The 12789-nt window shown below is 40.4% G+C and overlaps 1 long non-coding RNA gene across 1 annotated transcript; it reads left to right on the plus strand.

The window, feature by feature from the left end:
* LOC131355776 (uncharacterized) lies at window positions 1-6869 on the plus strand. The gene is made up of 3 exons (XR_009204939.1): window positions 1-151; window positions 1038-1165; window positions 3188-6869. It is a non-coding gene; the product is annotated as an uncharacterized LOC131355776 (long non-coding RNA).
* Window positions 6870-12789: the final 5920 nt, after the last annotated feature.

Genomic DNA, 12789 nt, shown 5'->3' on the forward strand with positions numbered 1-12789 from the left:
CTGTGAAGATGTTAAATATTCGAAGTAGAGGAAACCCCGCCATGGCGTAAGGATACAGTTTCTTCCAGATACAGTGAGTGACAGGCGGGAGGGAGATCACTTCATCTGTTGAAGGCGGCGGAAGAACGTGGATGTGGAGCGAAATAAGCGGGTAAATGCATATTTTCTAAAGCTATCTTTATTATCTGTGGTCTCAAGCATCGGGAACCTTGTTTTGACAGTTTAAATGATCTTTAAAATGACTTAACCGTTAAACTGATGTTAATAACTTTTCTGTGGGGGTTGGGGAGAAGCGTGAAACAGTTATAATCACTTAAGTGTGTGTGAGGATTAAAATATAGTTATATGTGTTGATAGTAATGTGTAGGGTTCCTGAATTTGAACACATTTTTGTTTATTTTATGCTTTCCTTGTGTATTTTGTGGCTGTGTAAGGTTAGCCGCCATTTTTTCACCTGAGGTAAATTTGACTTTACCGTACAGCCAGCTGCTGATGAGTAACGAACGGAGCGCCAATTTATAATGATTAGCACAATTAGCATAATTCTGAATTCTGAGGTATCCGATCAGGCATCTAGAAGAGTAAAGTGCTGCTTTCGGAGGCGAGGTCATTTAGGGTTAATTTCTGAGACCAGGCCCGGAGTGACCATCAGGTGAACCGGGGGAATTTCCGGTGGTCAGCTCTGTCCTGCTCATAACAGGGCAGCGACTCGCCGGATTTTTTCCACATACACAGAAAAACGTATATGTGTTCAAGTTATTGTGTGTAACTGATAATTGCACTAATTAGACTATATCTGGATCTAAATCAGCGCATAATGAGACGGCGCATTAAAAAGAGCCGTTTTCTTTTGTCAGAGCGCGCGCACGTTTTGATTTTGGGGTAAACTGACCTTTTACCCTGTAAGTAGATTTTCATCATTAATATCACGGAGTACTTGAATGTACAATGACACTGTAACAGGGACACCAAAAATCACGTGTTACTATAATATGTAGCTGGACATTTCAGAGGTTAATGTGCATTTGCTTTTACAGGTGGACTGAAAAAGAACACAGTGACTGAAGAGGCAGAAAAGGCTCTCTCCAAATGGTTCACTGGGGCAAGAGACGGGTGGAAAGAGGGCCATTAGAGCACAGCAGGAGAGAAGACCATCTCCAGGAGTGTGAGGAGTTGTTTGAGTCCAAATGTTTTAATACTGTAATGTTCAACAAGTTTATTTTATTTTTATTTATTTTTTTGTACTTCTGCATTGTTAGTGTAGTTCAATTAAAAGAGCACTGATGTTTCTAAAAAAGGGGCAGTTCACCCAAAAATGAACATTCTGTAATCACTGACTCACCCTCATGTCTTTCCAATCCCTTAAGACCTTCGTTCATCTTTGGATCACAAATTAAGGTATTTTTAATGATATCTGCAAGATTTATGTTCCTCTGTTCAAAGTTTAATCCCCCAAAATTCTGATGCTTCAGAATATTTGTAATGAGATCAAAAATAAATCAAAATGAATCAAGCGGTTTAATCCAAGTCTTCTGAAAAGTCATTATGACCTTATATGATGAACAGATCTAATTTAGGCTTTTATTTACATATAAACATCGATCAGCCAACAATGTTTACAGCATTCAGTTTTGGTAAATAGAAGAACAAACATGCTTGATTCTGTTTATATTAGTTGTTTAGCATTAATATGTGAATAAAACCTTAATTAAATCTATCAGATAAAGTGATCATGTCTTTTCAGAAGACTGTGATTAAACTTCTTGATTCATATGAATTTATTTTACAATCTTTTTATGAATTTTTTGAAGTGTCCAAGTTTTGGGGAAATAGACTTTCAACAGAAGGACTGAAATCTCAGATTTCATTAAAAATGTCTTCGTTTGTGTTCTGAAAATAAATTAATTTCTTATGGGTTTGGAGCGACATGCAGGTGAGATGACAGAATTTTCATTTTTGGGAGAAATATCACTTTAACTTTTGAGTGTTTATTTCTTTTTCCCCAAATGTTATGTACCATTGGTTACATAAGACCAGATGCTGGTAGAGTATTATATGTGAGTTTTACTGTTAATGTTGATGTTCAACATTTTACGAAAGCCTGAAAAATTTGATTGAATGTGTCAGATAATAAAGATGATGATAAAGTATTTGATATACAGAACTTTTACAGCATTTTGATTTCTGATGTTTAAAATTTCACCGTTTTCATGTTTTTTCTTTATAGGCATTTAGACATTTACCAAAGTAAAATCCTGATGGTGCTTTTATCGCTTAATAAAAAAATGTTTGGGATAGCACCAGAATGTAAAAATCACAGGTAAATTAAAAATAAGAGTTAAGCACAAAACTGTTTGAATATAAATAATTATACTGTCCAGGTAAGATGCCTCAAAACACACACACACACACCCATGTGGGGCCAGTCCAGTACCCACTGATAAACCTATAATGGGCCCTTGTATATACCACATGGGCTTCACAAAGTGGGACCAATATGGGCCTCTTGTAGGTTGACCAGTTGGGCCGCAGATTTGCCCCAGTCAGAATATACGTGGGATTCATATGGGCTAATTTAGATGGGGCCCACGGACAAACCCGTCTAGGGCCCATGTTTCAAGCCCATATGGGACCCACCTTGCAATGTTGGCTGGGTGCAAGCCAGGCCTTCTCATCCAACATCAGAGCCTGACTTCACAAATGCATTTCTAGAGGAATGGTCGAAAATTCACACTCCTAAACCTTGTGGAAAGCCTTCCCAGAAGAGTTGAAGCTGTTATAGCTGTAAAAGGTGGGCCAACTCCATATTAAATTCATGTGCATGTAAAAGCATACGTCCCAGTTTTGGCCTGGCTCGTAGTCTCCGCTCTAATTTATGGTGTGTGTGTGTGTGTGTTTTCAGTATACTTTCAACACTGATAATAACGAAAGTGGAAAATGTTGCAGTTAAGGATGTTATAATGCAGGACAAAAGCCCTCACTATAAACAGAGACCAGCATTTTCTCTTATTTATCCAAACACCTTTATTACCTGCAGGTTACTACACATATCTATTAACAGCATCACTGTGCAGGTCACATGTCTACTGTGTTTACTGAGCTTATCCTGTATCCTGAATCAGCTGAACACACATCTCACAGATGAACAAACGTGTGTGTATGTGTGTGTGTGTGTGTGTGTTTGCAGGGATTCCTGAGATTTACTGAACAAGCAGCTGCAGGTTCTTCTTCCTCAACCTGCAAATATTCTGTGCAGCACTATTCTGAGCACTGCTTGATGGTGGCACAATAAGGAATTGGCGTGACGAGTGTTTTGTGCAGGTTGGCCAGACACCTGGTTCCGTGAATTACAATGCAGACTGATAATATACACAAGCGTATACAGAACTGTGTATCTCTGCCAAACAGGAATATAAATATTAGCGAGTTCAAATGCATACAGACACTCAGCAACCACTGAAGGTACAGTTTCTCTGCTGTGCTGAATGACCTGTCAAACACAAGATCGGAGATGGTACGCAGCTCCCAGAGGGTCTTCATTCACCAGAGCCTCAGTCACATACACTCTCTCACACACATGTACACACACACACACACACTCTCCAGCACATATAAGCACACACACACAAGTATGAAAAATGTGGAGGTGAGATCACAAAGCATGACTTATCCCAGTGAACAAATTAGATTCTCTCATAATCCAGTTTAGTCACCGTCAGTTCCCACCCACTTGTTAGCACTCTCCTATCAAACAACAGCCACCAGGGGAGCCTGAAGACCAGCTCCTGCGTCCTCCATGGCACATGAAGCCAGCCTCTGCGTCACTCATATAACAAAATGACCCCAAGAGCACAATGAAGACCCATCACTGAGATAAAGAAACAACCCAGAGTGACAGAGAAAGATTTGAAGGCATCATTGGAACTGGCTAACATCTTTGTTCATGAGTCTACAGTATGCAAAACATTCAACAAGCAGGGCGTCTATGGCAGGACACCACGAAGGAAGCCGCGTCTTGCTAAAAAGAACATTGCTGCACACCTGAAGTTTGTAAAAGAGCATTGACACTCCAGAGTGCTATTGGCAAAATGTTTTGTGGACTGATGAGACTAAGATTGAACTACTTAGATAAACATGCAGCACTACACCTGGCATAAAATAGGCACAGCATATCATCAGGAAAACATCATCCCAACCGTAAAGTATGGGGGAGGAAACATTATGATTTGGATCTGCTTTATTGCATCAGGGTCTGGCCAGCTTGTAGTCATTGAGAGGAAGTTGAATTCCCAAGTGTATAAAAAAAATTGCAGGATAATGTGAGAATGTCCTAAAACACCGGAGCAAGCCCACAACAGAATGGATTCAGAACAACAAAATTCACCTTTTGGAGTGGCCAGAGCTCAGACTATAACCCAATAGAGATGCTATGGAATGACTAGAAGAGAGGCATACACGAGACGTCCAAAGAATAAGACCGAGCTTAAGCAGTTCTGCCAGGATGAATGGGCTAAAATTCCTCCTGAACGACGTGCAAGTCTAGTCCACAGCTACAGGAAGCGCCTGGTTGAGGTTATAACTGCCAAGGGGGGTCAACTAGTTATTAATTCCAAGGGTTCACTTACTTTTTCCACTACCATTTTGGATGTTGAATGAGGGTGTTCAATAAACACATGAAAGATCAGGGTTTTTTGTGTGTTATTATTTAAGCATATTACATTTGTTAGTAGGCCTATGGCGCTGGTGGCTCAGTGGTAGGTTTCTCACCTACCATGCAGAAGGCCCGGGTTCGAGTCCTAGCTAGTGCCCCCCACCCCAGCCACTGGATGCAGTGCCGGTCCCAAGCCCGGATAAAATGGGAGGGTTGCGTCAGGAAGGGCATCCGGCGTAAAACCTGTGCCAAGTTGTTGTGTGGACCAGTTGGTCTGCTGTGGCGACCCCTCGTGCATGTAGGGAGCAGCCGAAACATCAACAACATTTGTCAGTAGGCCTACTCTTGACTGAGTTGAAGATCAAATTTATGCAGAAAACCATGACATTTCAAAAGGTTCACATACTTTTTCTTGCCACTATATACACACACATACCGAACAACCATAACATTATGACCACTGACAGGTAACGTGAATAACACTGATTATCATGGTGGGTGTATGTGATATAATAAGCAGCAAGTGAACATTTTGTCCTGAACATTTTGTTTGTTACAAGCAGGAAAAACAGGCAAGCACAAGGATTTGTGCGAGTTTGACAAGGGGCAAATTGTGATGGCTAGACGACTGGATCAGTGCATCTCCAAAACTGCAGCTCTTGCAGGGTTCCTGGTATGCGGTGGTCAGTGTCTATCAAAAGTTTTTGCAAATCATCCACTCCTCCAATCCCACCACCTGTCCACTGGATCCAATCCCTTCCACTATGCTCCAGACCATCTCACCTGACCTCCTGGAATTAATAACTAGTTGGTATCTGAGGGAGGGAAGGAGAAGATAAGTTGGGTGTCATCAGCATAGCAGTGGTATGAAAAGCCGTGTGAGGATATCACTTTGCCACTGAACTAGTCTCTTTTATTTACAGTCAACAATCTTCAACCAGTTTAAAACTTTCGAAGGTAGTTGGTAAATTCATTTAACATAGAAGAAAGTAGGAAATAGCATCTAAATCGGTCAAACAAGCGAAAAAAGGCACTGCCACTAAAGACGGCGACCCAGCCGCTCACGGTGGGGTTAGCATGTCGGCCTTGACAAGTTTATTGGAAGAGCACAGAGCCGCTATCTCCACTGAACTTAAAACCACTTTAACATCTTTAGAGACATAACATCTCTGGATTCTAATGCAGACCTCATCAGCGAGGAATTCAATCATTGGAAGCGGTATGTGCCGAGCTAACAGAGAAGTATGCTAAGCTCAAGGCCCTCGCCCCACTGTGTTCTTTTCGGAGATGCTGTCAGAAATTATGGGCGAACAGGTTCTGCTGTCTCCCGTGGAACTCGAGCACCGAGTTCTTGTTGCTAAGCGAAACAATGAGGGAAGCCGATAGCACTTGTAGTTCATTTTCATCTGTACCAGATTAAGGAGGCGGTGATGCGAGACGCCCATAGGAGAAGAGGATCACTGCAGTATCGGGGCAAGCCGATTGCTATTTATGATAACTACAGTCCAGAGGTCCTGGAGCAGCGCGCTTAATATCGTGCAGAGCTTTACATTTTGGGATTTAATCCATCTCTTCTTTCCCCCGCAAGATTGAGGATTACAACCAAGGAAGGTGAACAGAAAATGCTTGCATCAGTGGATGAGGCTAAGACTTTCTTAACAGCTCATCGTAAAGACACTTAGAAGGTAATGGTGGCCGCTTAGTAGTTGTGACCGGTGGATATCTATAAGACCTATACTATTTTCCCTTTCCCCCCCCTTTTTTCATATTGTTTATATTACGAGATGACCCGTTGCATATTATTGGTGTAACACAGGACTTTTCTTGGCCCTTTAAAGTGTCAAAGTCTATTTACTTTTCACTTGTATAGTTTTGAGTCAAGCAGACATTTCTACACTCTTACTGACTAAGTGCTGTTGCATTTGATCTGATCTCTCCTGTTGAGCAAAATATGTTATACGTTCTTTATCGTATGTATTTTTGCTTTTTCTTCGATGTTATAATATTGTTTTTGATTACAGTTTTTGTTAATCTCAGGAAAGGTTCTTGTTTCTCTTTGCACTCATCTATTATGGTTTTCCTTAAGATTCTTTTATCGCTAAAATGCTTACAGGGAATTATGGATTGTTATATCATAGATCTGCTCATATGTCAAACCTACTACTGGGCGTTTCATATTTCAGACTGAGGATATTTTACCTTAGGGGGCTGAGCATATCTGAGGTAAGGAGAAATAAGGAAGAAACCCATTTACGTAGTGTAGACCAATCCCGCCTCAACCGTGGGTGGGATGGGCAGATCTTTCATTATTCATTTCAGGCAAAGGCAAGAGGTGTGGCTATCTTGATTGATAAGAATGTACCCTTTGTGCCAAATGACATTACGACAGATAAGAATGGTCGTTATATAATTGTTTCGGGCACTTTATGCAAAGAGAATATAACTTTAGCTAATTTTTATGCCCCTAATTTAGATGATGTCAGTTTCTTCAAACACGCCCTCTCTTTTTTCCTAATTTAAATTTGCACTCTCTTGTACTCAGGGGAGACTTTAATTGCTGTCTTGACCCAGTGTTGGACCGCTTGTTATCTAAGCAATGCACCCCAGGCAAATCTTCTATTTATCTAAATAGTTTCTTTTCTGAATATGGCCTATCAGATGTTTTTGAACCCCCAAAAAAGTGAATTTTCCTTTTTTTCAAATGTCCATCATTCTTACTCTAGGATTGATTATTTTGTTGGATAAAGCTCTAATTCCTAGTGTTTAACCCTGCGCATATCAAAGTATTATCATATTGGCTCATGCTCCTCTTATCCTTGAATTGAACTTTTCAAACTTGCCTTCCCAGATTTCTTTCTTCCTAAGTGTCAATAAATCAACGAATGTTTCAAACTCAGTAGTGTGGGAGGCTCCTAAGACATATATGAGAGGCCAAATTATTTCGTATGCCACTATTAACAGAAAGCACTCCAAAGAAACGCAAACATCTCTTGCTAATTAAATTTCTACGTTGGATGAACAATATGCTAGATCTCCCATTCCGGACCTGTATAGGAGATGTCTTATATTGAAGTCAGAGCTCGACTTACTTTCGACCAATGACATAGAGGGTCTCCTCTCTCTATCTCAGATAGAGATAGAGATTTTGAGGAGATCCAGGAGTGTTTTTTTACAAAAGTGGGGAGAAATCTGGAAAAGTATTGGCTAATCAGTTGTGTGGGTTCCAGGCAAAACATTAAAAAGTTTAGACAATGGGGTGATCAAAACTGATCAAAGTATTATTAATGATAAGTTTAGAGACTTTTATTCTACTTTGTATGCTTCTGACTCCCCTTCGCAGAGGAATATTGAAGATTTTCTTGGTCGATTGAATGTCCCCATTTTATCATCTGATGTTCGTAACCTTCTAGAAGGTTCAATTTCTCTGGAGTAAGTAAAAGCTGCTATTGCTTCCCTACAATCTGATATTAAATGTTTGGCGAAGGTGCTTGCCTCAAGACTCAAGGATGTTCTCCCTGCCATCATTTCTCCTGATCAAACAGGTTTTATAAAGAATTGTCAGACTTTTTTTTAATATCCACAGTTTGCTTAATGTGCCCTAGCTATTGAACCTTTAGCGATTGCTCTACACAAGTGTCAGCAGATTACTGGAATTATACATGGTGAGGCCGTGCATAAAGTAACTTTATACACAGATGATTTACTACTTTTTATCTCTAATCCACAGACTTCTTTACCTGTAGCTTTAATCATGCTTGAGAATTTTGGTCAGTTTTCTGGCTACAGGCTTAATCTGCATAAGAGTGAATTTTTTCCAATCAGTAAGGTAGATATGCAATTACAGTGCTTCAATATACCATTAAAACCAGTAAAAAACAAATAAAAAAAAATCTTGGTGTTTATCACTCGCCATTATAAACATCTTTTTAAACATAATTTTGGTATGCTTCTGGAACGGATTAAGAAAGATCTTTCTAAATGGTCCCCTTTAAAGATTTCTCTTACTGGACGTATTAATTCCATTAAGATGGTAGTTCTCCCTAAATTTCTTTATCTTTTTCAGTGTTTACTTCTGTTTATCCCTCAATCATTTTTTAAATCCTTGTATTCTGTTATATCCTCGTTTGCATAAAGCATGCCTTCACAGGTCTAGACGAGAGGGTGGTATGTCTCTGCCTAATTTTAAGTTTTACTACTGGGCAACTAACATACGAAATTTATTTGTTTGGTGCTATCATCTCCTACCTAATAAACCACCCTGGGTTGACATGGAAATACATGCCCGTAAGCAAATTTCCTTCCAACCAAATTGCAGTTAACTTCTCTGTTGAGTGCCCAGTGGTAAAACACTCGCTGAGGATATGGACTCATTTGGTTTTAAGGATCCTTCCCTTCTTAGCCCTGTTGCCCATAATCACCTCTTCTTGCCTTCAATGCAGGATGGGTCGTTTATGAGATGGTTTAACAAGGGGATAAAATGATACTAAGATTTATTTATTGACAATTTATTTGCTTCTTTTGAACAGTTAGTCTCATTTTGGTCTTATTAAATCTGATTTCTTTAGAAATTTACTTTTTTCGGATTTTCCAGTGATGCCTCCTGAAAATTCTTTGGATAGTTACCTTTCATGTAATATACTAGCTAAGGGCTCAACTTCCATTATTTACAATTTAATGAATAATCAGGCATCTTCCTCCTTAGATAACATTAAGAGAGCTTGGGAGGAGGACCTTGGCAGACCACTTTCGGACGACACGTGGAACTGTATTCTTAGGCAGGTTTATTCATCATCTGTGTGTGCTCAGCACTCTCTCATTCAGTTCAAAGTAGTACACAGAGTGCATCTATCCAAAGTTAAATTAGCCCAAATGTTTCCTGGTACTAGCTCCTTGTACAGTAGGTGTCAGTGTGCTGAGGGTACTTTAATCCATATGTTCTGGACAAAATTAGAATGTTACTGGCGATCGATATTTAACACCCTTTTGGTGACATTTCAACACAAATTAGAGCCAGAACCTCTAGTGGCATTATTTGGAGTTGCTCCAAATGAGAAATGTCTGTCAGTATCAATGCGCAAAATCCTTGCCTTTTCTTCCTGTTGGCACGAAGACCCATTCTATAAAAATGGAAGGATCCCCTCCCACCTCTCTGCTTTGAAAAGATTAGGTGCTCATTAAAAGGATCGGAAAAAAAAACATTTTTAAGATGTGGCGCCCTTTTTGATTATGTTGATTGTTTCAGATAATTTTTTTCTTTAATTTATTTATTTAATTTAATTCATTTTTTTAATCTTTTTATTTATTTTATTTTTTAATTAAGTAATTAATTGTTTTTTTTTACATTTACTATATACACTATATTGCCAAAAGTATTCGCTCACCTGCCTTGACTCGCATATGAACTTAAGTGACATCCCATTCCTAATCCATAGGGTTCAATATGACGTCAGTTCACCCTTTGTAGCTATAACAGCTTCAACTCTTCTGGGAAGGCTGTCCACAAGGTTTAGGAGTGTGTTTATGGGAATTTTTGACCATTCTTCCAGAAGCGCATTTGTGAGGTCAGGCAATGATGTTGGACGAGAAGGCCTGGCTCTCAGTCTCCGCTCTAATTCATCCCAAAAGTGTTCTATCGGGTTGAGGTCAGGACTCTGTGCAGGCCAGTCAAGTTCATCCACACCAGACTCTGTCATCCATGTCTTTATGGACCTTGCTTTGTGCACTGGTGCACAGTCATGTTGGAAGAGGAAGGGGCCAGCTCCAAACTGTTCCCACAAAGTTGGGAGCATGGAATTGTCCAAAATGTCTTGGTATGCTGAAGCATTCAGAGTTCCTTTCACTGGAACTAAGGGGCCAAGCCCAGCTCCTGAAAAACAACCCCACACCATAATCCCCCCTCCACCAAACTTTACACTTGGCACAATGCAGTCAGACAAGTACCGTTCTCCTGGCAACCGCCAAACCCAGACTCATCCATCAGATTGCCAGATGGAGAAGCGCGATTCGTCACTCCAGAGAACGCGTCTCCACTGCTCTAGAGTCCAGTGGCAGCGTGCTTTACACCACTGCATCCGACGCTTTGCATTGCACTTGGTGATGTATGGCTTGGATGCAGTTGCTCGGCCATGGAAACCCATTCCATGAAGCTCTCTGCGCACTGTTCTTGAGCTAATCTGAAGACCACATGAAGTTTGGAGGTCTGTAGCGATTGACTCTGCAGAAAGTTGGCGACCTCTTCGCACTATGCGCCTCAGCATCCGCTGACCCCGCTCCGTCAGTTTACGTGGCCTACCACTTCGTGGCTGAGTTGCTGTCGTTCCCAAACACTTCCACGTTCTTATAATACAGCTGACAGTTGACTGTGGAATATTTAGGAGCGAGGAAATTTCACGACTGGATTTGTTGCACAGGTGGCATCCTATCACAGTTCCACGCTGGAATTCACTGAGCTCCTGAGAGCGACCCATTCTTTCACAAATGTTTGTAAAAACAGTCTGCATGCCTAGGTGCTTGATTTTATACACCTGTGGCCATGGAAGTGATTGGAACACCTGATTCTGATTATTTGGATGGGTGAGCGAATACTTTTGGCAATATAGTGTATTTATATTTTTTTAACACCTGTAATTCCTAGCGGATTTAATGGACAGCATGAGCGCTACTCTAGGGTTTTGTTGGTAAGGGTTGGGGTTATTATATGTTGTGCATATGTATACTGTAAACTCAATAAAAATATTAAAACCAAAAGTGGTCCAAGGAAGGAACAGTGGTGAACTGGCGACACTGTCATGGGCAGCTAAGGCTCATTGATGCAAGTGGGGAGTGAAGGCTGGCCAGTATGGTCCGATCCAACAGACAAACTACTGTTGCTCAAATTGCTGAATGTCAGTAGCTCTGTTCAGTCCACTCAAGTTCATCTACACAAAATGTGGCACACCATGACTTCATGGACTTCATGGAGCTTGCTTTGTGCACATGGCACTGTCATGCTGGAACAGGTTTGGGCCCCTTAGTTTTAAAGGAAAATTGCAACACTACAGCATACAAAGACACCCTATTCAAAGATATCCTATACAACTTTGTGCTTTGTGTCCACAAATAACCTCAGGCTCATTCCAGCCAAATGTGTGGCTAATATGGATAAAGTTATAGAATATAACTCAGGTAGTCTTCTCAGGTAGTTAGTGCAGGGTTATAGAAACACAATTACTGTACCTACATGATCTATCTTCCATTTTAATCTGATTTTAATCCAAAGATGTATAAAACCAGGATAATGTGTACCAACAACATTATGAGATACAGGATCAACACAGTGCAGCAGTGGCATATCTCTTTATAAGACCTATGAAATCAGGAGTCATCTGGCCATCAACACATGCGAACAACGCTTACTGTAAGAGACTACAATTACAATTACAAGCAGTTCTTTTAGAAGAATTTACTGGAAGCAAGTGGTCAATAACACAGACATCATGTTAACTTCCCAGTTGTGCAGATTAGGGCCACTCAGACACTTAACATAAGTCTGAAGGTGTGGCCCTATGGTTAAAGTGTCCTGCCTGACAGTGTGCAGAAAGATGGAACCTGGTTGTTGTGTCTAAATGAACCCTCATTGTACATTTGTCCATGCATTAGATTCTAAATTCTTCACGCTCCTATCTAGGGCTTATTTGTTGGCAGGCCCAAAATGTGACCTAATCGACACTTATTAACCACATTAGCAGACCGTCACATTAGAGACAGAATGAAGAGGCAAAATGAGTGAGAGGAAGGAAGAGTAGAAGAGAGTCGATGCTCTTGTTTAATCATGCACTGGTCACACTTCCTCTTTTCAGCCCCCTTATTTCCTGTTCTTATTATATAGGTGTGAAAATTCCAAATATAAGGTGTTCACACGTACCACACACACATTAAGACTTTTTTTCATTTTTTAACGTTTCAACATAATCACGAAAGGGCTGCCAAATTTTACGAAAAGTAGCAGTTGGATGCTGTAGAGAGTACCTAATTTTCTCTAATTTTATGAAATAGAGAACATCTCTAATCCAGTGAGTATGACATGGGGGGTGAAGACTTATCCAGTTCAACAGGATTTGACACCTAGCCAAAAGAGTTAAAAATGCAACAAAGTCAGA

Source organism: Hemibagrus wyckioides, linkage group LG07, assembly GCF_019097595.1.
Source record: "Hemibagrus wyckioides isolate EC202008001 linkage group LG07, SWU_Hwy_1.0, whole genome shotgun sequence".
Taxonomy (NCBI): domain Eukaryota; kingdom Metazoa; phylum Chordata; class Actinopteri; order Siluriformes; family Bagridae; genus Hemibagrus; species Hemibagrus wyckioides.